Source organism: Lissotriton vulgaris, chromosome 8 (assembly GCF_964263255.1).
Source record: "Lissotriton vulgaris chromosome 8, aLisVul1.2, whole genome shotgun sequence".
NCBI lineage: Eukaryota > Metazoa > Chordata > Amphibia > Caudata > Salamandridae > Lissotriton > Lissotriton vulgaris.
This window is the reverse complement of record NC_141696.1, coordinates 1,008,407,337-1,008,431,391: the sequence shown is the minus strand read 5'-3', so window position 1 is coordinate 1,008,431,391 and position 24,055 is coordinate 1,008,407,337.

Here is a 24,055-nt window from a genome sequence, read left to right as displayed (position 1 = left end):
TGTTCCTTTGCCAATAAAGGAAAAGATTTGGGCGGGGGAATACGTTAACATTTTCTCCCTGCTCGTTGATCACTATGAGGTGGAAACTGTTAAGGGTCAAAAGGATCTGATGCATCCGAGTGTTTGGCGCGCAAAAATGGCCGCCTTTAAAGTGAATGAAAATATTAGTAACTGGGGTAACGCTTGGGGAATTTTCACGGCAATTTTGGGGGAACGTAGGCCTGATTTGCTCCCGGAATTTCCAGTATATCAGTCACGAATTATGGGGTACTCGACATCACACCAAGGAAACCAATGGTTTTGTTATGACAATCTTTTCAGGAAAGCGATGGAGCATAACAAAAGTTTAACATGGGACTGTTACGATTCTTTAACATGGAATAAGATGAAAGAGTCGGGAATGTTGAAAGTGCCATTGGTGGGGAGTGTTGTTAGTGAGTCCTCCCGCCAAAATGGGGGGACGCCCTTTCGGTCGGGTACGGGTACGGACGATTACCCGAGACCCGCCGGCAATACAGGAAAGAGGGGGTTCTGTTTCAATTTCAACAGAAGCAAATGTACTAGGCCCCCGGGATCTTGTAAGTTCAAACACGAATGTAGTGGTTGTGGGGCACCCCATCCTGAGTCCTCGTGCAGAGCCAAATCGGGTGAAAATGGGGGGAGAGGAGGCGCTAAACAGGTCTAATATAGTCCGAGGGGCGCCTCTACCAACCCCGATTGATACCCTGGCGATGACTCCCTGGCTCAGCGAATACCCTGATCGTACTTCTGCTGGGGTGCTACGAAACGGTTTTTTATATGGTTTCCGCATCCCGGTGGGTAACTTTCAGGGTGTCGGGACGTGCAAAAATCAACTTTCCGTCTTGCAGCATACCACTGTAGTACAGGATAAGATCCGGAAAGAGGTTAGCCGAGGTCGGGTAGCCGGCCCGTTTCCTGCCCCCCCGGTACCGAACTTTGTTTGTTCTCCTTTAGGGGTGGTCCCCAAGAAGGACCCGGGTGAGTTTCGATTGATTCACAATTTATCGGCCCCTCATGGCCTTTCTGTAAACGATGCAATTAATCCAGAAATATGTTCGGTGCGGTACGCATCATTCGATGAGGCCGTAGCCATTTTGAATCGCCTGGGGCCCGGGACGCTGATGGCGAAATCAGATATCGAGTCAGCGTTCCGTTTGCTCCCGGTATACCCGGATGACCAACGTTTATTGGGATTCATGTTTCAAGGTTTGTATTACATGGACAGGTGTATGCCAATGGGGTGCTCGATATCTTGTGCTTATTTCGAGAAATTCAGTAGTTTTCTGCAATGGGTTTACACGAAGAAAACAGGTTCTCGGAATGTGATGCATTACCTCGATGACTTTCTGTTCCTTGGGGCCGCTGGGGATGATGAATGTGCCCGGGCCTTGACTGAATTTTGTGTTTTAATGAATCAATTTGGCGTGCCGTTGGCACCAGGTAAAACAGTGGGTCCCACGACTTGCCTCGAGTTCCTCGGGATCGAGTTGGACTCTAGTGAGGGTTGTTTTCGTTTACCAGCTTCCAAAGTATCGAAATTCAAGACAGCCTTGCAAATGTGTAGCACTGCATCTAAAGTTACGCTGCATCAATTACAGCAATTGGTGGGGAAGTTGAATTTTGCCTTAAGGGTGATCCCGATGGCCCGCCCCTTCTCCCGGTCGATTGCACAGGCGATGGTCGGCCTAAAGGAGGGTCACCATCGCACAAGGTTATCGGCCGAGGTCCGCCAAGACATGCGTATTTGGTTGGCATTTTTGGCGGATTTCAATGGTCGAGTCGTCTGGAACAAACCGGCCTTGACCTCTGAAGAGCTTGGTCTATGGACGGATTCGGCGGGAAGCATGGGTTTCGGCGCCATCTTCGGCACGAAATGGTCAGCACAAAAGTGGCCAACATGGTGGCACGATGGGGGGCTGACGAGTAATATTGCTTTCCTTGAGCTGTTTCCTATTTTGGTGGCCCTCAGATCCTGGCCCGATGGATTTAAAAATCATTCTGTCATATTCTGGTCTGACAATATGACCGTTGTAGAATGCATTAATAGTCAGGCAGCACGCTGTAAAATGATTTTGAGGCTGCTTAAAGAAATTGTCTTATTGTGTATGCAACTGAACGTGGTATTCAGAGCAAAACATGTCCCGGGGGTGTTGAATCAGGCTGCTGATGCACTGTCTCGTTTTCAAATGCAGGCTTTCTCGGGTTTCCTTCCCTCAGCGGATCCCGAGCCAGCACCCTTTCCCGAAGCTCTCTGGTCTCTCGGTGCCCCGAACTTCGTTACCTCGTGGGAGAGAGTCTAGCACCAAGGACGAGGAAGGCATACGAAGGGGCGTTTCGGGCTTATTTGGCCTTTTTGGGGACGGAGAGAGGGGGACTTTGGGGCCACGAGGATTGGGTGGTACATTTTCTGATGTCCTTGCGTAAGGCTGGGAAGTCGGTGGCTACAGCCCAGAGGCATCGTGCTGCCATCTCCTTTGTTGCCAGGGCTCATAATATCCAGGACCCGACAGCGTCTTTTGCTGTACAGAAAGCGCTGCGTGGGTGGCAACGCCTTGAGGGTCGCAGAGTAGATGAGAGGCGCCCGATAGGTCTGGATAGGTTGTCCCAGTTGCTGGCCACACTCCCCGACATATGCTCGTCTCAGTTCGAGGCCTGTTTGTTCCGAGCCGCTTTTACGCTTGCATTTCACGGGGCTATGAGGATAAGTGAGCTGGTGGCAAGGAACAAGCGGGACGTGGCGGGGGGTTTGTGCCGGGAACACGTTCAGATTAGGGGTGAGACTATGACGGTATCCTTTGTCAAGTCGAAAACCGATCAAAGTGGGGTGGGAGACTGCATAGTCATTCGCAGGATTCCAGGGTCCTCCATGTGTCCGGTGAGGTGTTTAGAGGATTACCTAGCACGAAGGGTGGCAGCATGGGGGGGGACAATGTTGAGACACGCGGACGCCACCCCACTGACAAAGTTTCAGTTTCAGCGGGTGCTCGCGATGTCAATTTCCGCAGCAGGCTTGGACCCGTGTGAGTTTGGGACCCACTCCTTTCGGATAGGGGCTGCCACTGAAGCTGCAGCCAGGGGTCTGAATGTGGAACAAGTAAAACGAGTGGGGCGTTGGTCCTCCAATTGTTATAAGAGGTATGTGCGGTTGCACATGTTGTGAAGCTGTAACAATGTACTCACGCTTCTTGTCTTTTGTTTGGTTTTCAGTTACGCAAGCCTTCGAGGCGGGGCGGACTATGCAGTCGACCCAACACCGGGCCAGCGGTCAGACATCACCGGCTGTGAGAAAGGAGGTGTGGGTCGTGGGCCACTCATACGTGAGGCGTGCCGCAGACGTATTCAAAGCAGGTGACATGATTCACGTAGCTGGGGAATACGGGTACAGGATGTCCTTCTACGGAAGGGGCGGTCTCTGTATTGACCAGTTTCAAGCTTATTTTGAGGGTTTGTTAGGGCGGATGAGGTCACCGCCGTCTATAGTCATAGTACATTTAAGGGGCAATGTTTTGGTCACCACCGGTAGACGACTTCTCCTGGAGGCAATGCTTTCCACCGTAAGTTGGTTGGCGAGGAAAGTTCCGGGGTGCATAATTGCGTGGTCTCATATGATCCCACGAAAAGTGTGGCGGGGGGCTATTTCGATCCCTGCTTTGAACCGTTCTGTTAGGAAATTTAATAATAAAATGAGTAGGTTGTTCCGTTCCAGGACATTGCATTCTATCCCGCACGGTTGTATTAATGATGACAGTATGTATATGGGGGATGGTGTGCATTTGTCTCGGGTGGGAAATGAGTTACTCATAGGAGACTTCTTAGCATGGTTGAAAACGTTGGAACATGACCTTTAGCTAGGAGTTTTTGGTGGGGGGGCCCGGATAGCCGGTCAACTATCCGGGCCTGTGGCGGTAAGGTCATGATCGGTGAGCACTAATTAGTAGATCCCTATGAGTGGGCGTCACCCAACACGGATGGGAGCGCTCGGGAGAGGTGGCCATTGGCCCCTCAATGGGGAGGCGGTCCCTTCTAAGGATGGGTCGCCGGAAGTAAAGGAAAGGCGGTCAAGGCCCCTTCCTTTGTAGGAGGGGTTACAGCCCCCTCCTGGGGAATTTCCCGGGGCCAGTGACATCTGCGACGGCAGATGCGGTAAGTTGTGTGGGGTTGGGATAAGGGACACGATACCTTCTAGATACCTCACACGAGTATTCGAACGACCTTTAACTGGCGTCGAATTTTAGGTGCCCCCGTCAAGTCAAGGGAAATTGGTAGTAGTTGCACTTGAGGTACGCCTCCGTGCTGTCGCCCATCCCAAGTGGGAGGGGTAAGTCCGGTTAGGGATCTTGACACCGGTTATGACCTTGCCGTTGGCCCTTAAACGTTAGGTTGTACAATTTCAATATGTCAAGAAATGTTTTGTAGGTTGCTAGTTCGGCTAGGAGAACCTCTGTATTAGAGAATCTGTTAAGTATAGCCAAACATCGCAATATGGTAATGAAATTGTACATAACATGAAACGTTTAATGTTTTAATTTTGTTTTTAATAAATACGGCCGGGATGGTCACTCCATCCCACTTCCAAAAACTTCAAGAACTGTTTCCGGTTTCACTCCTTTTGGGGATTGTGTTGAGAGGGGGTGGCGGGTATCTCGGCTATATGGAAAGGGGCGACCGAATCGGTCCCCCCGAACTTATGGACGAGTGCCTCGATCCCCCCGGGAAGCCATTTTGGGCGGGAGGCGCGTCTCAGCTGGTATGCCCGAAGCGGCGTAGCTGGGGCGCGCTCGTTCCCGCCCTAAGAGTGGGCTGGCCTAGACACCGACGCAGCGAGCCACGCCCTCAGGGGCAGGCAGGGGCGGGTATACGCCCGCCCTGAAGACGGATAAAAAGGGACGCAAGACCAGAAGACATCCTCTTGTTCTTGTGCTCTGAAGCTGCACCTCCTCGCTGCACGTGAGCTCGGGACAGAACGAAGAGCCAATTTTGACCCACCCACCAGCCCCTGAAGACAGCCAGTTGTGTATAATAAAGTTGATTATTCTTGTTTTGTTTTCGTTTCCAGGTTGTAGTGCCATGATGATTTTGAGTTAATAAAGAATGTTCGTTTTGAGTATGTTTACCATTAAAGATATTCAGTTAGTGTCGGATTTTGATGTATGCTCTTTCGGTCAGAGTGACCAATGTATTCTTAGGTTGATTAGCACTGTCGTATTTATTTTGGTAGGCGGTAAGGTCATGATCGGTGAGCACTAATTAGTAGATCCCTATGAGTGGGCGTCACCCAACACGGATGGGAGCGCTCGGGAGAGGTGGCCATTGGCCCCTCAATGGGGAGGCGGTCCCTTCTAAGGATGGGTCGCCGGAAGTAAAGGAAAGGCGGTCAAGGCCCCTTCCTTTGTAGGAGGGGTTACAGCCCCCTCCTGGGGAATTTCCCGGGGCCAGTGACATCTGCGACGGCAGATGCGGTAAGTTGTGTGGGGTTGGGATAAGGGACACGATACCTTCTAGATACCTCACACGAGTATTCGAACGACCTTTAACTGGCGTCGAATTTTAGGTGCCCCCGTCAAGTCAAGGGAAATTGGTAGTAGTTGCACTTGAGGTACGCCTCCGTGCTGTCGCCCATCCCAAGTGGGAGGGGTAAGTCCGGTTAGGGATCTTGACACCGGTTATGACCTTGCCGTTGGCCCTTAAACGTTAGGTTGTACAATTTCAATATGTCAAGAAATGTTTTGTAGGTTGCTAGTTCGGCTAGGAGAACCTCTGTATTAGAGAATCTGTTAAGGTTAGCCAAACATCGCAATATGGTAATGAAATTGTACATAACATGAAACGTTTAATGTTTTAATTTTGTTTTTAATAAATACGGCCGGGATGGTCACTCCATCCCACTTCCAAAAACTTCAAGAACTGTTTCCGGTTTCACTCCTTTTGGGGATTGTGTTGAGAGGGGGTGGCGGGTATCTCGGCTATATGATCCGCGCATTCTAGCAATATTTTAAAAAAAAGAAACGTGGGCTTCTGCGCGTCTTTGGTAATTTGCATTCTTTCAACTGTTTAGAGGAGATGCAGCAGTGCTGGATCCAGGATCCACCACTGAGTAAGAAAAAGTAACAATAACATGACTTATCTGCTAAGTGAATTTCCTTCCATAGGCTAACATTCACTGGTTTCACTTGGAAATTCTTCTGAGTGTGGAGTTTTGGACCTTTAAAATATTCACCTAAAATCATCCGAACAACAAATTACAATTTACTCACTTGTTATCAGGAGAGAACCCAGTGCTGTATCTTTTAGCCCAGCCCTAACCCTGAAAAGTAATTCTAAGCATACTTACAAGTAACTTGTATTATCTTCCATAAGAATCTCCTTCCTATGAAAAAAAAATGAATAAAATTAGATGTGCGAGTCAGGCCCTGGGGGATGGGGTCCCCAGGGCCCAAAAAAAGTAAATGGCAGAGGGGCCACACAATGTAATGTATTTAAAAGATAATATATCTAAAAATAAATAGTTTAAAAAAATGTTGTAAATCAGTATCAAAAAAATAAAAAGAAGAATAAATACATTTAAATATTGTCATTTACAAAACCTTTGAAATTCACTGAAAAAACCATAGGTTTCAGACATGTTATAGTTAGGAATTAGCATTTAAAAAACCTTTGAAATTCACAGAAAAAAACATAGGTTTCAGACATGTTATAGTTAGGAATTAGCATTTAAAAAACCTCAGAAATTAACTGAAAAAACCATAGGTTTCCGAGGTGTTATAGTTAGTTGGACATTTCACTCACACAAAACCATTAAAATTCCCCCGTTATAGTTAGATGTACTAACTATAACTCGCACGTCTGCAATCCAATGTTGATGATGTCACATGACATTCATGACATGATCAGTGACATCACTGATGACATCACTGATGACATCTCAAATGACATCACGGATATCACGGATGACATCATCCATGTGACAAGCTGATACATCTTATCATGCACTAGTATAACTTTTGAACACTCATTATAAAATATGAAGTACCGCATTTAAAACCATTGACACACCAATACAAGTTTCTAAAAGCCCACTTAGGGATTCCTACATCTACACACACATCTAAACACTTACCTATAGATTCACTCATAATGCTAACAAAGATCAATAGAACACTATTAAATATTCTTACACACCTACATCAATATTACACACCAGTATACATCCTATCCACTTATGCGGTCATCCTACTCACTTATGCAAACAATTGATCAGACTTATATTTACTAAGCTACACACTTACACAAACACCACTTTATTTATTCATGTAGATAGTAACTCATACTTAGTGTGCTATAAAATCACTGTTACAAGAATACGTCACTCATACAATCATTGAGTCTTATGTATACTTATTTATATACAACAACTGTCACATACACTGCCTTTTCTATTTGTAGTTTGTTGGATTTGTATCATTGAGAAATATATATTTACTCATCACCACACCCATAAAGAGATTCACTTACCCAAATAACTGTTTCCACATAAAGTCGTAACCTCATATACCTACTAAATCAACTATATACACATCTTTGGACAGCAACACACCTCCCACCCAAACACACACACGTTCATTCACTATCCCATACCAATACTCACTTAAATAATTCATAACCAAGATACACTTTCACATAACTAGTAACCAACGTATGTAGTAGTTTACACAACCAGAGATAGAGTGATACAGATATTCACACAGTTTAATCACTATCCCAAATATTTATTGAGACACTTTAAATTCATCACTTAGACAGGTCATGGGTGATGTAATATGTGACGTCATCAGCAGTGCATTACACGCGCAGGTTATACTGAGTCCAACTAACTATAACGTGGAATTTCAATGGTTTTATGTCAGTAAAATTTCCAGCTAACTATAAATGGTGTGAAACCTATAGTTTTTTCAGTGAATTTAATAGGTTTTTTAAATGCTAATTCCTAACTATAACTGGTGTGAAACCTATGGTTTTTTCAGTGAATTTCATAGGTTTTTTAACTGCTAATTCCTAACTATAACTGGTGTGAAACCTTTGGTTTTTTCAGTGAATTTTCAAAGTTTTGTAAATGCAAATTCCTAACTATATATGGTCTCAAACCTATGTTTTTTTTAGTGAATTTCAATGGTTTTTTAATAGCAAATATCTATAGCTGTAAAATATATTCTTCTTTATAATGAATACTATATTTTCTATGCATATTTCGATTGTTTTGTGTGAGTAAAATATCGTTTTTTCATTGAATATATATATATATATAGCAATCCGCATTGAATAATAATACCGGTCGGAGAAGATTTGGCGCGTGTATCGTGGAGACGCCAACTGGGGGCATCGAATGGGACCCTGACAGGTAACTACCTGAATGTGACTATTTCGCCAGAGCCGATTAGGGATCTACGAATCAGTGACCCCAGTGACAGTGAATAATACGTATATTCCATACACTTTAAGGTTATCATCCAGCAATAAACTGCACAGCCTATTGTCACTAAAGATGAAGAAATGAAAAAATAGATAAAACAGCAGGAAGGCTTTCGCAAGGAGCATTTCTTTTGGAAGTAATAAGGTAACTACCCTTTCCGAATTTGACATCCGGTGACCTAACTCAGTCACCAATATCCAGACATAGGACACAGATATTCACGGCAGTTTGTGATCCCGGCTCAGAAAATTTCTACATTCGTCAACTACCATCACGCCCTGAAGACGTTCCGCTTGACGGAATGAAACGCGTTGGCTGGCTTTTCAATTGGAATATTAAAGGAATCCTGAACACTTGTTTGCAATTTCGGACTCAGCGCTCTCTTATTTGGATTATTTCTTTTGAACATAGACTCCTTCACCGACACATGGTGTAAATCTGACTGTCGAAGTGGTGCATTTCGGAACTTGTTGTAACATTGTGCTTCCCAAAGCTGTTGGGATATACTCTCCGGACAGGGAGTATTCTGAAAACTGCACGCTATTTGAAAGACAACCTAAATGTATATATTGGTAATAGATGGATTGGTGCTTATAGGGTGCTAAAAGTGGTCCACTGTCCATATTGTGTTTTTGAAAAAAACGCATTGAATAATAAGTGGATGTATAAGTGTCTGGATGGAGGATTTAGTAGCAGTGTGATTGACTGTTTACTTGACTAATTTGTAGTGTGTCACTAAATATATTGGATAGTAACTAAACTGTGTGAATACTATTTTTTCTATGTATTTAATATTTTTTTTGGATGTATGAAAGTTTTTTTTTTTTAATTTTTGCTTCGGTACGCTTCCGGTGCGTGCCCCGGGGTGTGCCCCGTTAGCGTAACTTTGGATCGCGCCCCGGTTCGTGCCCCGGGAAACGTTCCGTTAGCGCAAGTGGTGCGAAGGAAAACAACATCGTGACGTGTCGCGTAAGTGTGACCTATCGCGTAGCCGCATGATGTGTCTTATGACGCGCTGCGTTAGCGCACCCGGAAGCACTCCGGAGCGCTACAGAGATCGACGCGCAGCGCCCCGGAAGCGCTCCGGGGCGCGTCGCGGGGCGCGTAACGTAAGCGTAACAGGTCATGTGACCTGAAAATAACACTTTTCATTGGTTCAGAGCATTTTTTTTCAAAATTATGAAAGCCCCCCCTTTTTACCTCATTCTTACTTTCTACTTCCAGAGAGCAAGACCTGTTTTTGACAATGGCTTCTGTAATAGCTGCAGCTGGTGCTTCTCAGCAACCACCACCACCACCAAAAGGACCACCTCCAACACTGGACTTTGGTAGAGAGGAAGATAATGAGGACGAAGAGGAGGAGGAGGAAGAGCAAGTAAGGCAGCAGTTCCTGCCTGAAACACCAAGGCAGAGCCATATTAAAGAGCACTACATATGGCAATTTTTTTAAATTCCACCTGGACAAAAGAAGGTCAATGCACCCCAGGTGTCTTGTTTGATATGTAAACATGTACTTTCTCGTGCAACCCCAACAAGAAATACAGCTTTGGGAATCATACAATGATTTGCCACATGGAGCGGTGGCATCCTAATAATCTTTCCCAAGCACAAGTAAGGGATCTTGCTGCCAACCCCCCAAATGTCATCTCCAGCACCTCCAGTGGACAAACATCATTCGCCGGACCAGAAGGCCGAGAAATGGTCCACAATATTCAAAGTCCTTTTGAAAACTACAAAATAGTTTGTATATATTGTGGAGGAACTATTTCTTATGGAGAAAAGAGTATTACTTTGATTAACTGAGCTGGAGAAAATTATAAATGCAACAAGAGAGAAAACAATGAATCCTTTTTATTTTTTTTTGCTCCTGTTGAGACATGTTCAAACCCTGTTTTTTTGTTATTTCCCCTAAAAAAACACTAAAAAAACTCATAATAATTTTCAAAAATCCAAAAAAATCAAAAAATTGTTCAGAAAAGTAATAAAAAAAGAAAAGGAAAAAAAAGAATAAAAAAACAGTTATTTTCAGAACTACCTTCCATTTATAACAACATTGCTAAAATTTTTACACCCTGTCTTTCTTTTTTTCTCTTTGTTCCGCTTACCGGAGCGCTGCCCGGTTCGCGTACCGGCGCTAAACCCGCGAAAATTAAATTATTATTTTTTTTTGCTTTATACGGGCCTTTTCAGCCACCCACTTCAAATCTAGGGGGTCAGGGGGTGTCTACCCTGCCCCCTTTTATTCATTTCCCCTTTCGTTATTGCCACCTCCTGTCTCTCGATCTTACCGAGAGACAAGATGGCGGCCGCTCCGGACTGTTTCGAATGTTTACAGACACCCAAGAACCAATCCGCTTTCTGCGCGCAAGTCGCGTGGCGCGCCCCGAGCGCTCCCCGGAGCGCATACCGGGGCGCTGCCATAGATATATATATTTTTTTTAACCTAAATTACTCAAAATCCACTGAAGCACATATCTTGAGACATAGCAAAGGCACATCGGGCTACCAGTCCCTACAATTTTGCCAAGTTTGGTGAAAATCCATTCAGCCGTTCGGGCTAAAAGTGAGGTCGATCGCCCTATGGAAATTAACATGGGGAAAACACGTTTTGGGACCCCCCTTTTATCTCGGCCCCCGCTTGATGCATCCCCCCCAAACTTTCAGGGAAGGACCGGAGCTCGGCGAGGCCATTTTGAGGAAATTTTCAGGCAGATTCATCAACCGGCGACAAAGTTATTCCAAATAGAATTTTGAGATTTAACATTGAAAAAAATCCTAACTATAACTACCTACTGGCGACCACCAGTAGGTAATATATATATATATATATATATTCACAGAAAAAACCATAGGTTATAGTGGATATATAGTTAGGAATTTGCATTTAGAAAACCTTGAAAATTCAATGAAAAAACCATTGGTTTTAGGCCATATATAGTTAGGAATTAGCATTTACAAAACCTTATTTTACTCGCATAAAACCATTGAAATTCCATATATAGTTAGAAGCGCTAACTATATATCGCGCACCCGCAATCCACTGCTGATGATGTCACATATTACATCATTCATGACATGGTCAGTGACATCACTGATGACATCACTGATGACATCTCAAATGACATCACTGATGACATCACTGATCACAACATCCAGTGATTGTATGTGTCTGTAAAGTTTAAATATGTTTCACATATTGAAGAATGAGTGGATGTATAAGTGTCTGGATGAAGAATTTAGTAGGTGCATGACTGACTGTATGAGTGAGTGATTAAATGTGTCTCACTGAGTGCATGGGTTAGTGACTAAACTGTCTTAATTTGTGCATCAGTATGTTTGTTGTTGTGTAAGCTGCTGCATGTGTTGATCAGTAGCTATAAGAGTGGCCATATGGGTTATTGATTGGTTGCCCAAGTATTTGAATGGGAGGCTGAGTGTGTGTGTGGGTGGCTGGGAGGTGCGTGACTCTGTGCATAGATGTGTAAGCAGTTGATTCACTAGGAGTATGAGTTCAAGAGTGCATGTGGAAATAGCTATATGGGCGGTTGACTATGCATGGGTGTGTTGGTGAGTGAATGGATTTCTCATTGCTACATGTGCAAGTAAGTACGTATGTAAAACACAATACATGTGAGAGTTGAGATATATAAATAACTGAACATAAGAGCCAGTGAATGTGTGAGTGGCTGTATCGATCACTGTGAGCTTGTATCAGGGATTATATAAGAGAATAAATATGTGTTATTATATGTTTGAATAAGTAAGATGTGTATAACTTTATAGTTGAGGAAATGGAGGTGTGATTGATTCTTTGCATGACTGACTAGGTGTGTGAGTAACTCCATGGATGAGTGACAGTCTGTGAGTGTCTGTTTATACTGAGTGTATGTAAGGTTATATTAGAGTCTGAAGAGGTTCATTGTATTATCACATGAGTGATGTGATCAGTGATGACAAATGAGATGTCATCAGTGATGTCATTTGAGTTGTCATCAGTGATGTCATCAGTGATGTCATTTGAGATGTCATCAGTGATGTCATTTGAGTTGTCATCAGTGATGTCATTTGAGATGTCATCAGTGATGTCATCAGTGATGTCACTGACCATGTCATGAATGATGTAATATGTGACATCATCAGCAGTGGATTGCGGGTGCGCGATATATAGTTAGCGCTTCTAACTATATATGGAATTTCAATGGTTTTATGCGAGTAAAATAAGGTTTTGTAAATGCTAATTCCTAACTATATATGGCCTAAAACCAATGTTTTTTTCATTGAATTTTCAAGGTTTTCTAAATGCAAATTCCTAACTATATATCCACTATAACCTATGTTTTTTTCTGTGAATTTCATTGGTTTTTTAATAGCAAATATGAAAAGCTTTAAAATGTCAAGTACGTGATAGATAAAAACATTTTCGTATTTATGCACGCTGATGTGCTTTGAACGCTGCACCCCCCCCTCCCCTCTTTTGTCTTAGTAGTACTCTCTCTTTGCAGATACTGAAGGGTAGTTAACGCAGGCCTTTACCCCCGTTGTAATCCGTCGTGCCTCCTTGTCTCTCCATTTGATTGATTGTTGTCCAAGCATTTACTGTTTTAGAATTGGTTCTCTTTGGATCATTCTCTATTTACAAACAAGCACAAAGTCGCAATACTCTGTTTAGTCTTTGCAGATAGTGAAAAATCGTGTTAAAAAATAAAAGTAATCGAGCAAAATCAGTAGGCCACTAATTGGATCTCTTTTTGACCTCGCTAAAATAGAAATATTAGGAACAACCCTTCATGAGAAATACGAAAATAGTGAGATGAACTGAGCTCCACACCATGAGGGCTGCAAGACAGCTCGGCTCCATCACCCATCCCGCACAAAATAACGACAAACCCTATGCAAATATTAAAAATATAGACAACACACCAGCAAAGAAACAGGGTAAAACATTTTATTAAAAAACTATTTACATAACGTTGGTTTATAAGATGATGTCAGTAGTGGACCGATGTGTGAATAGATCGAAAACAGCACAAGGCTCCAAGATCCGGATGGCAAGCTCCTGGATGTTGGGTGCCATAGTTTAGAGTTCTGAATTTCAGCCTTTTTCAAGGCCTGTGCTTTGTTGAATCAAAATGGCGGCTTGACACAAAGCTGACTCAAGCGTTGCTACTGATGCTATGCAGACCAAAACTGGTTTTCAGTTTGTACATTTTTCTAGATTTTTCAATCCAAGTTTGGTTGACTTTGTAGAACGATGGCTTCAGATTTTCAACATACGGTGTGGTGGCGCTGACTGGGAGGGGGCGCTTCGCTCCTGCCCCCTCCCCAAGTAAGATTTTCATACGTGAAAGTACGTTAATGGTTTTGGTCCCTGAGATGCTTCGATGTCACTACCATTCTCAAATAGCATAAGTTCTGGATGTTGGGTGCCATAGTTAAGAGTTCTGAGCAGTGCTTGTAACACTGTCTGAAGCTTATTTCCACCTACTGCAGCTTCACTATTCTCAAAGTAAGTGAGTGTCGTTTGTGGACCTGACTGCATTAGAAAACAATGTGATATGTTACCTTCCTAAACAGCTTGACGGAGGCCCCTGAGGGGCGGTGTGATGGCCATGGACTCGGAGAAGACGCTTGGCTCCGACACCCTCCCCAAGTCTTATAGCACTGGTGTAGCCTGAGATCGCCCCCGACATAGGCGGCCGGCTCCCGGGGTCCGGCGGAACTTTTTGCCTTTTGATGACTCTTCAATTCTGGACCTTGTCCCACAATCCGTTTGACCTGAAGACAAGCTGTAGTGGGGCGCCCCTTTATCGTTTTAGTTGCCATTCCGCCCGCTTTTGCTACACTGTGCCTCTTCCGCCATTCAGCTGTTTACCGCCCGCTCTTGCGACTACAGCGTCTCGCTCACCATGTAGTTGAGATGCGCCCGCTCTTGCGCTGCAGCGATAGGCGGCTGCCACAGGACTCTCAAAATGGCGGCCGGCTCTTCGGTTTTGGGCCTGGTCCACTAAAATGGCCCTGGGACACCTTGGAACTCAGACGCTTGTCTGCTAGGGCTTGGGTCCCATTCTCGAAAAGCGTCCCCTCAGCCGTGAAGATTCTACAAAAGTCTTGGGGGCCTCCGACTCCCGCAGGCTTCTGGTGGGGAGCGGCTGCCATGATTGCTCGTGGAATGGCCACGACGGAGCTACGAGATGGTAGTGGTCTCATGCTGACGCCAGCTTTAGTCTGAAACATCCAGAAACACTATAGACTACCAATTCAATCAGTTCCGGTAGCGCCCCAACATGACCCGGAAGAGAAGAACTTGCCCTCCCCTCTTTGACTGATGGTTCTTGTTGCCTGTCCCCTCTGTTGTCATTTAACAGAACTTTTTGGACTGCTGAAAGGGGTTGTGTTCTGAACGCTGGTTGGTGGAGACATTTAGACTATATTCTTGACCTACGTTGTCGCGTAATGCGTTTTATGACACGCCGCGTTAGCGCACCCGGAAGTGATCCGAGGCGCGGCGCGCAGCGCGTAACGTAAGCATAACAGGTCATGTGACTTGTTAATAAAACTTTTCATTGGTTCATTTTACTTTTGTTAATTTAATGATGAAAAGCTTGGTCATATGACCTAAAAATTACGCTTTTTATTATTTTCGAACAATATTTTTTTTTCAAACATATGTTATAATATTCCAGGCTAATGTACTTTCCCGGAAAATTTACAACTGTCTTGCAAGTAAAATATATTCCTTTTTCGAGAAAAAGGGCGTTTCTTCCTTCCATGACGGAGCCGTTGAGTAAAAGAGATTCGGCCTGCTGTCTTAGTCGCCGATACGCCTGATTATCAGATTCTTATCGATCACTTTATGTTGCAGACATGAAAAACACAACTGCCCTTGACCATTTATCTTTACTGCGTTCCTACATATTATACCTTTTATCCGTCATGTAATTGGACTGCTTTATTTCACTTGCCTTTTACTGATTCGAAAACAGTCACTAAAAGTAAAAACTTTACAAATGTAAATACTACTACCGTGTTTTGTTTTAAAAACCTTTATTGTGAAAATGTCAGTATACAAATACGGGCCTATAACCACGTGGGCCGGCCACGGAGCAAACTGAAATCGTATATGATGAGGAGACATTTACATTGTAGAAGAACGTAACGAGCGGGCCATTAGGTGACAAGAACAAAGGTGTCTAACAGTTGCGGAATCGGTGGACGTACATTTTGTAATTAAAATACGACAGGGCCACTTACAATAACATTTTCTAGATATACATTTGCGGGCAAGGAGTTACGAGTCCCATTTATACCGGCGCCATTTTGGGCGAGGCCGGGCAGGTCCAAGATATAGTCAAAATGTCTCCACCAACCATCGGCCAGACCAGAACCCCTTTCGGCCCTTTATGCTACAAGATGGTGTCTTCCATTCAGAAAATATTGGTGGCAGCATTTTGAAAGGAAACAGAAACAGCCGTTCTCCTAGTGAGTTTCACATTGTTACATTTAGGAAGAATGTTGAAGAGTAGTATGTGGAAAATCTGAAGCCATTTTTCTACAAACTCTCAATCAGACTTGGATGGAAAAAAAAAACCTGAAGAATGTACAAACTGAAAACCAATTTTTGTCTGTATAGCACCAACAGTAACGCTTGAGTCAGCTTTGTGTCAAGCCGCCATTTTCATTCAATCAATAGCGTCCCCCTGCACACATTCAGGGACCTGGTCGTGTCTTCAGATGAAACGCATTGTAGGAAAAGAAGCAGAAAGGAAAAGGAAAAAAGTTCCGCCGGACCTAGTGAAGCTGCAGCAGGTGCAAATAAGCTTCAGACAGTCTTCAACTTACTCTGATTCTTATAATAAACTTCAGACAGTCTTACAAGCACTGCTCAGAACTCTCAACTGAGGCACTCAACATCCAGGACTTGCCATTCGGATCAGGCGCCTTGTGCTGGTTCCGACCTATTCACACATCGGTCCACTACTGACATCACCTCATAAGCCAACGGGGCACCCCACGCCGACTTTCGGCGCAGCATTGTAGGATGGCCACACCAGTGCGGCAACTTGCTGGACACAACATCTGGGCCATCCAGATCTCGGCGTGTTCGACTCACTGTACCGCAACAGTGACCGAAACTCAGCTGGACACGCCGTCTTTCGGCGCAGCATTGTAGGATGGCCACACCAGTGCGGCAATTTGCTGGACACCACCTCGGTGCCATCCGGATCTCGGCGCGTTCGAGTCACTGTACCGCAACAGTGACCGCAATTCAGCTGGACACGCCGTCTTTCGGCGCAGCATTGTAGGATGGCCACACCAGTGCGGCAATTTGCTGGACACCACCTCGGTGCCATCCGGATCTCGGCGCGTTCGAGTCACTGTACCGCAACAGTGACCGCAATTCAGCTGGACACGCCGTCTTTCGGCGCAGCATTGTAGGATGGCCACACCAGTGCGGCAATTTGCTGGACACCACCTCGGTGCCATCCGGATCTCGGCGCGTTCGAGTCACTGTACCGCAACAGTGAGCGCAACTCAGCTGGACACGCCGTCTTTCGGCGCAGCATTGTAGGATGGCCACACCAGTGCGGCAATTTGCTGGACACCACCTCGGTACCATCCGGATCTCGGCCCGTTGTGCTGCCTTCGGCCTATTCGCACATCGGTCCGCTACTGACGCCGCCTCACGTGCCAACGGATTTTCTACGCTTTTTGTAGCCCTATGCCGCATAACAGGTCATGTGACTTGTTTATAAAACTTTTCATTGGTTCATTTTACTTTTGGTTTCCTAAAGATGGAAGGCTTGGTCATATGACCTAAAAATAACACTTTTCATTGGTTTAGAACATTTTTTTTTCCCAAACGATGAAAGCCCCACCTTGTTTCTGGATCATTCAGACTGAAGCTGGCGTCAGCATGAGAGCACCACCATCTCGTGGCTCCGTCGTGGTCATTCCGCGAGCAATCATGGCAGCCGCTCCCCACCGGAAGCCTGCGGGAGTCGGGGGCCCCCAAGACTTTTATACAATCTTCACGGCTGAGGGGACGCTTTTCGAGAATGGAGCCCAAGCCCTAGCAGGCAAGCGTCCGAGTTCCAAAGTGTCCCAGGACCATTTCAGTGGACCAGGCCTAAAACCGAGGAGCTGTCCGCCATTTTAAGAGCCATGTGGCAGCCGCCTATCGCTGCACTGCAAGAGTGGGAGCAACTCAACAACATGGTGAGCGAGACGCTGTGGCCGCAAGAGCGAGCGCAACTCAGCTAGATGGCCGCCACCTGGGGAGGCCCGTTCACGCCGGCTCCCCCACGCCCCCCCCCCGGGCCGCCGCACGCCAATTTTCGGAGCAGCATTGTAGGATACCAAAACCAGTGCGGCAGTTTACTGGACATCACCTGGGTGCCTGTCGTACATGTTGTGTCAGCCATGTGACACTGGACACAGACCGCTACTGACGAGGCCTCCCCCCGCACCACCCGGGACGCCCCACGCTGTTTTTCTGTGCTGCATTGTAGGATCCCTAAACCAGTGCGGCACCCAGGCGACATCACCTGGGTGCCGTCCAGAACTCTGCACGTTGTGCTGCCTTGGGACTATTCGCACAACAGACCGCTACTGACGAGGCCTCCCCCCGCCCCACCCGGGACGCCCCACGCCAATTTTCGGAGCAGCATTGTAGGATCCCTAAACCAGTGCGGCACCCAGGCGACATCACCTGGGTGCCGTCCAGAACTCTGCACGTTGTGCTGCCTTGGGACTATTCGCACAAAAGACAGCTTCTAACCATTGTTGCTTTTTGTGTTGAGAAATGTTTAAATGTTTTTAGTTTTTGTTCCGTTCGTTAAAGTTAGTAGTTAATAAAGTTTTATAACCTTACTTTGTTGGAGTGTTATCTATTTTTTTAAAAACGGGTGAATGGGGCCTTGAATCAGGTTATTGTCATGTGTGGGCTTTGGAAGTGTGCTGCTGCAGGATCGGACATTTCAAACTCAAATGCACGTTCTTTTTCTTACCTTTCCGAAGCATGGAGCGCAATAGCAGGCAGAGAAAGGGTGATGCACGTGTTGAACACTACCTGACCTGGCAAGTTGCTGGCAGTGCCCCCCCGCCCGCTCCTGAAAGAGGGCACACACACACCGCCGCCCCGAGTACTTCACAAATCTTTAAAAGACCATGCGCTTGTTCATGAGGCTTAAATGGTTTATCACCTCTTCTAGAACCCCTGCATCGACCCTCTGACGTTTCATGGAAAAATTACCATGTAACACAATACCAAGCCCTGTCAGCTGAAACCCCCAAGGAATCGTGGGGCATATTATCAAGGGGGTTTATCTCCGCTTTTTTGGCTTTAAAAGCCATGAAAGCGGAGATAAAATTATTTCCCTATTACCAAGCTGTCGCTAACACCAGTTAGTGACAGCTAAAAGGAGATAGCGACCATCTTGGGCCCCGCTTTGCATGTCAGTGATACTTATCACTAATGACATGCAAAGTGGCGTGCCAAGATGTTAGCGACTGGAAACAGTCCCTAACATCGCTACCTTCTATTACCAACTTTTGGAGATATTCGCGCTAAGCGCGAATATCTCCAAAATCTAACACCTGCCCTGAGCAGTTCTTAGCCATGTTATCCAATGGGAGGTGGATAACATGGCTAAGAGCATTAGATCGATAATACATGAATATAATTACCATGTAACACGATACCAAGCCCTGTCAGCTGAAACCCCCAAGGAATCGTGGGGCATATTATCAAGGGGGTTTATCTCCGCTTTTTTGGCTTTAAAAGCCATGAAAGCGGAGATAAAATTATTTCCCTATTACCAAGCTGTCGCTAACACCAGTTAGTGACAACTAAAAGGAGATAGCGACCATCTTGGGCCCCGCTTTGCATGTCAGTGATACTTATCACTAATGACATGCAAAGTGGCGTGCCAAGATGTTAGCGACTGGAAACAGTCCCTAACATCGCTACCTTCTATTACCAACTTTTGGAGATATTCGCGCTAAGCGCGAATATCTCCAAAATCTAACACCTGCCCTGAGCAGTTCTTAGCCATGTTATCCAATGGGAGGTGGATAACATGGCTAAGAGCATTAGATCGATAATACATGAATATCGCTGACTTTTCACCTGCCCTGAGCAGTTCTTAGCCATGTTATCCAATGGGAGGTGGATAACATGGCTAAGAGCATTAGATCGATAATACATGAATATCGCTGACTTTTCTGCGATAATAGCAAGGTTTATCTGCGATAAAAATCGCCGATGTGCGGCGATAATTTTTGTCTCTAAACAAGTTAGAGACAAAAATTATCGCTAGTTCGTAATATGCCCCCGGGTTTTTGCTTGCAGAAATCGGGAGGCGGGAGACTAGCACTGAAATCAGTACTCACACGCCTGAATCAGGAGGATTGGCATGTCTGAATTGTCTACAGCTGGGGCCATAAACTACATCCGCAGGGTTAGGTGATAGCCTGGGACCAGCCTGGCATCTAAAATGGCTGCCGTGCACGACAAAATTGTGGCATTCGAAAAAAGGCAAGATGGCGCAGCCGCTGGAAGAGATGTATCAACATTAGCCCTGGGCGAAGAACTACGCTCCGTTCGCGGAGTTTGCGGAGTTTCGGCAACTCCGCGCTCCGCGGAGAACGCGAAGTTGTCGAATACTCCGCGAACTGCTGCGTAGCGTAGTTCTCGCGCGCTCAATAGCATTTTCGCGTGCGCGAGGATGCTTTTCGGGAAGATCGAGTTGCCGAACACGCAGAAACTGCAATCTGGCACAGAATAACTCGCGAACACGTTAGTAGTGACCGGAAATAAGGGGACGCAAGCGGGCGGGACAAACCTCATGGGTAACTTCGCGCGCTACACATCCCGAGCATGCAGGCAATCAATCAATCAATCAATCAGGATATTTGTATAGCGCGCTACTCACCCAGAGGGTCTCAAGGCGCTTGGGGGAGGGGGGTCCACTACTGCTCGAACAGCCATGTCTTGAGTTGCTTCCTGAAGCAGAGGTGGTCTTGGGTCAGGCGGAGGTGGATGGGGAGGGAGTTCCAAGTCTTGGCTGCCAGGTAGGAGAAGGATCTTCCTCCCATGGTGGATCTTCAGATGCGTGGCACGGTGGCGAGGGCGTGGCTGTTCGATCGTAGCTGGCGGGTGGGAGTGTAGAAGGTCAGGCGGTTGTTGAGGTACCTGGGGCCCAGGTCGTGGAGGGCCTTGTGTGCGTGGGTGAAGAGTTGGAACGTGATTCTCTTGCTGACGGGGAGCCAGTGAAGGTCTCTCAGGTGTCCAGAGATGTGGCTGTATCGGGGGATGTCCAAGATGAGTCGTGCGGAGGCTTTCTGGATGTGTTAGAGTCTTTTCTGGAGTTTGGCTGTGGTTCCGGTATAGAGGGTGTTTCCGTAGTCCAGTTGGCTGGTGACGAGTGCCTGTGTGACCGTCTTCCTGGTTTCGGTGGCGAGCCATCGGAAGATCTTTCGGAGCATGCGTAGGATGTTGAAGCATGATGATGAGACGGCGTTGACTTGTCTGGTCATCGAGAGGGAGGAGTCCAGGATGAAGCCCAGGTTGCGTGCGTGGTCCGTTGGTTTGGGTGCGCTGCCCAGGGCAGGGGGCCACCAGGAGTCGTCCCAGGCGGAGGGTGATGATCCAAGGATGAGGACTTCCGTCTTGTCTGAGTTCAGTTTCAGGCGGCTGTTCCTCATCCACTCGACTACGTCTTTCATCCCTTCGTGTAGGTTGGTTCTGGTGGTTCCTGGGTCGTTGATGAGGGAGAGGATGAACTGGGTGTCGTCGGCATAGGAGATGATGTTGAGGTTGTGTTGGCGTACGATGGCTGCGAGGGGGCTCATGTAGACGTTGAAGAGGGTGGGGCTGAGTGATGATCCTTGTGGTACGCCGCATATGACTTCGGTGGCCTTGGATCTGTACGGGGGGAGGCGGACTCTCTGGGTTCTTCCGGTGAGGAATGAGATGATCCACTCCAGTGCCTTCTCTTGGATTCCGATGTTGCTGAGGCGCTGCACTAGGGTGCGGTGGCAGACCGTATCGAATGCTGCGGAGAGGTCCAGGAGGATGAGGGCCGCTGTTTCCCAGTTGTCGAGCAGGGCTCGGATGTCGTCAGTGGCTGCGATGAGGGCGGTCTCGGTGCTGTAGTTGGCGCGGAAGCCGGACTGCGAGTGGTCGAGGCTGGTTGGGCGAGCACAATTGGTGATCCACTGTGTGAGGTTGTTGGCTGCTTAGTTGGGGTCCGTTGAGCTGGCGGGAGGGTTCTGGCTCAGTGAAGTTTTGAGCTGGTCGGTGGTGATCTTGTTCCAGTTCCTGCAGGGAACCTATTGCGGGTGGTGGTGAGTCGTGGTCTTTCTGAAGCTGAAATGGACGCAGCTGTGGTCTGTCCAGTGGAGTCCGGTGGAGTGGCTGAAGGAGATGTACTTGCTGGAGGAGAAGACTGGGTCAAGCGTGTGTCTGGCGTAGTGGGTGGGGGTGTTCACCAGTTGCATGAGTCCGAGGTTGGCGAGGTTGTCCAGCAGGGTGGTGGTGGTGTTGTCGTTGTTGTTCTCCAGGTGGAAGTTGAGGTCCCCTAGGAGGATGTAGTCAGCGGAGGCGAGGGCATGCGGGCTGATGAAGTGTGCGATGTCTTCGCTGAATTGTGTGCGAGGTCCTGGGGGTCTATAGATGAGGGTGCCTCTGAGTGTGGTCTTGGGGTCGGTGTGTATCTGGAAGTGAAGACGTTAAGCGGCTGTGAGGGTGTCGTCTGATTGGTCGTGATGCGGATGATGTTCTTGTGGACGATGGCAATGCCTCCTCCTGTCTCGTTGACGCGGTCTCTCCGGGTGATCTTGTATCTGTCTGGGATGGCGACGGCGATGTCGGGCGCTGAGGAGGCGTTCATCCATGTTTCCGTGAGGAAGGCGACGTCTGGAGATGTGGTGTCGAGCAGGTTCCAGAGTTCCACGGCGCTCCCGAAGACGAAAAATGGCTCGCGAACGGGTCAAGCAAGCTACTACGCATGCTCGCGGAGCTATGCGTAGTTTGCGGAGTGCAAGTGCATCTTCGCGTAGCTCGCGGAGTGCGGCTACGCGAACTACGCCCAGGCTTAATCAACATATATCAGCCTCCTCAGCCACCCTCAGGAAACATAGGGGATTAGGATACGTCTCCCGCACCCCCTTATACCTAGTACTTTAATTAACGAAGCACAAAATGGCGAATTCCCGTTTCGCTACCAGTTTGCGGCCCAGTTCGCGGCCCGTGAAGCGCTTCTACCGTGAAAAATCATTTTTTTTTTATTTTCCCCACGGGACCCTTTAATAACCCCAACAACATTCCTAGGGGGTCAAGAGGGGGATACCTTGCCCCCTTTCATTAAATTCCCCCTTAGTTTTTCACCTTTTCTTCTCTCTCGATCCTACCGAGAGACAAGATGGCGGCCGCTCCGGACTGTCACGCAGCAAAAAAAAAAAAAAGCTCACGCACAGCCGCTGGAAGAGATGTATCAACATATATCAGCCTCCTCAGCCACCCTCAGGAAACATAGGGGATTAGGATACGTCTCCCACACCCACTTATAACTAGTAATTTAATTAACGAAGCACAAAATGGCGAATTCCCGTTTCGCTACCAGTTCGCGGCCGAGCTTCTACCGTGAAAAATCATTTTTTTTTTATTTTCCCCACGGGACCCTTTAATAACCCCAACAACATTCCTAGGGGGTCAAGAGGGGGATACCTTGCCCCCTTTCATTAAATTCCCCTTTCGTTTTCCACCTCTTCTTCTCTCTCGATTCTACCGAGAGACAAGATGGCGTCCGCTCCGGACTGTTTAGAATGTTGACAGACACCGGAGAGCCAATCAGCTTTCTGCGCGCAAAGTTCCGATAAGCGAAAAGTAAGCGGACCGGATCGCTGCCCAGAGCGCTGTTACAGATATATATCTTGGTTTGAACGTTAATTTCTCAAAAACTACTGGAGCACATATATTGAGACCTAGCAAAGGCACATCGGGCTAACAGTCCCTACAATTTTGCCAAGTTTCGTGCAAATCCATTCAGCCGTTCGAGCTAAAAGTGAGTCCAACCGCCCTATGGAAAAATGAATGGAAAAAACGCGTTTTGGGACCCCCCTTTTTTCTCAGCCCCCCCTTGACGAAACCCCCCTAAATTTTCAGGGGCTGCTCAGAATCAAAATGTGCCATTTTCCTGAAAATTTCAGCCGATTCCGTCCACAAACGCCAAAGTTATTAAACATAGAATTTTCAAAAGTTCCATAGAGAAAAAATCCTAACTATATATACCTACTGGCTATCGCCAGTAGGTAATATATATATATATATATATATATATATATATATATATATATATATATATATATATATATATATATATATATATATATATATATATATATATATATATATATATATATAATACTTATTTAAATATCGAACCAAACCACATTCACTGGATGATGTCATCAGTGATGCCATTTGAGATGTCGTCAGTGATGTCATCAGTGATATCACTGACCATGTCATGAATGATGTAATATGTGACAACATCAGCTGTGGAT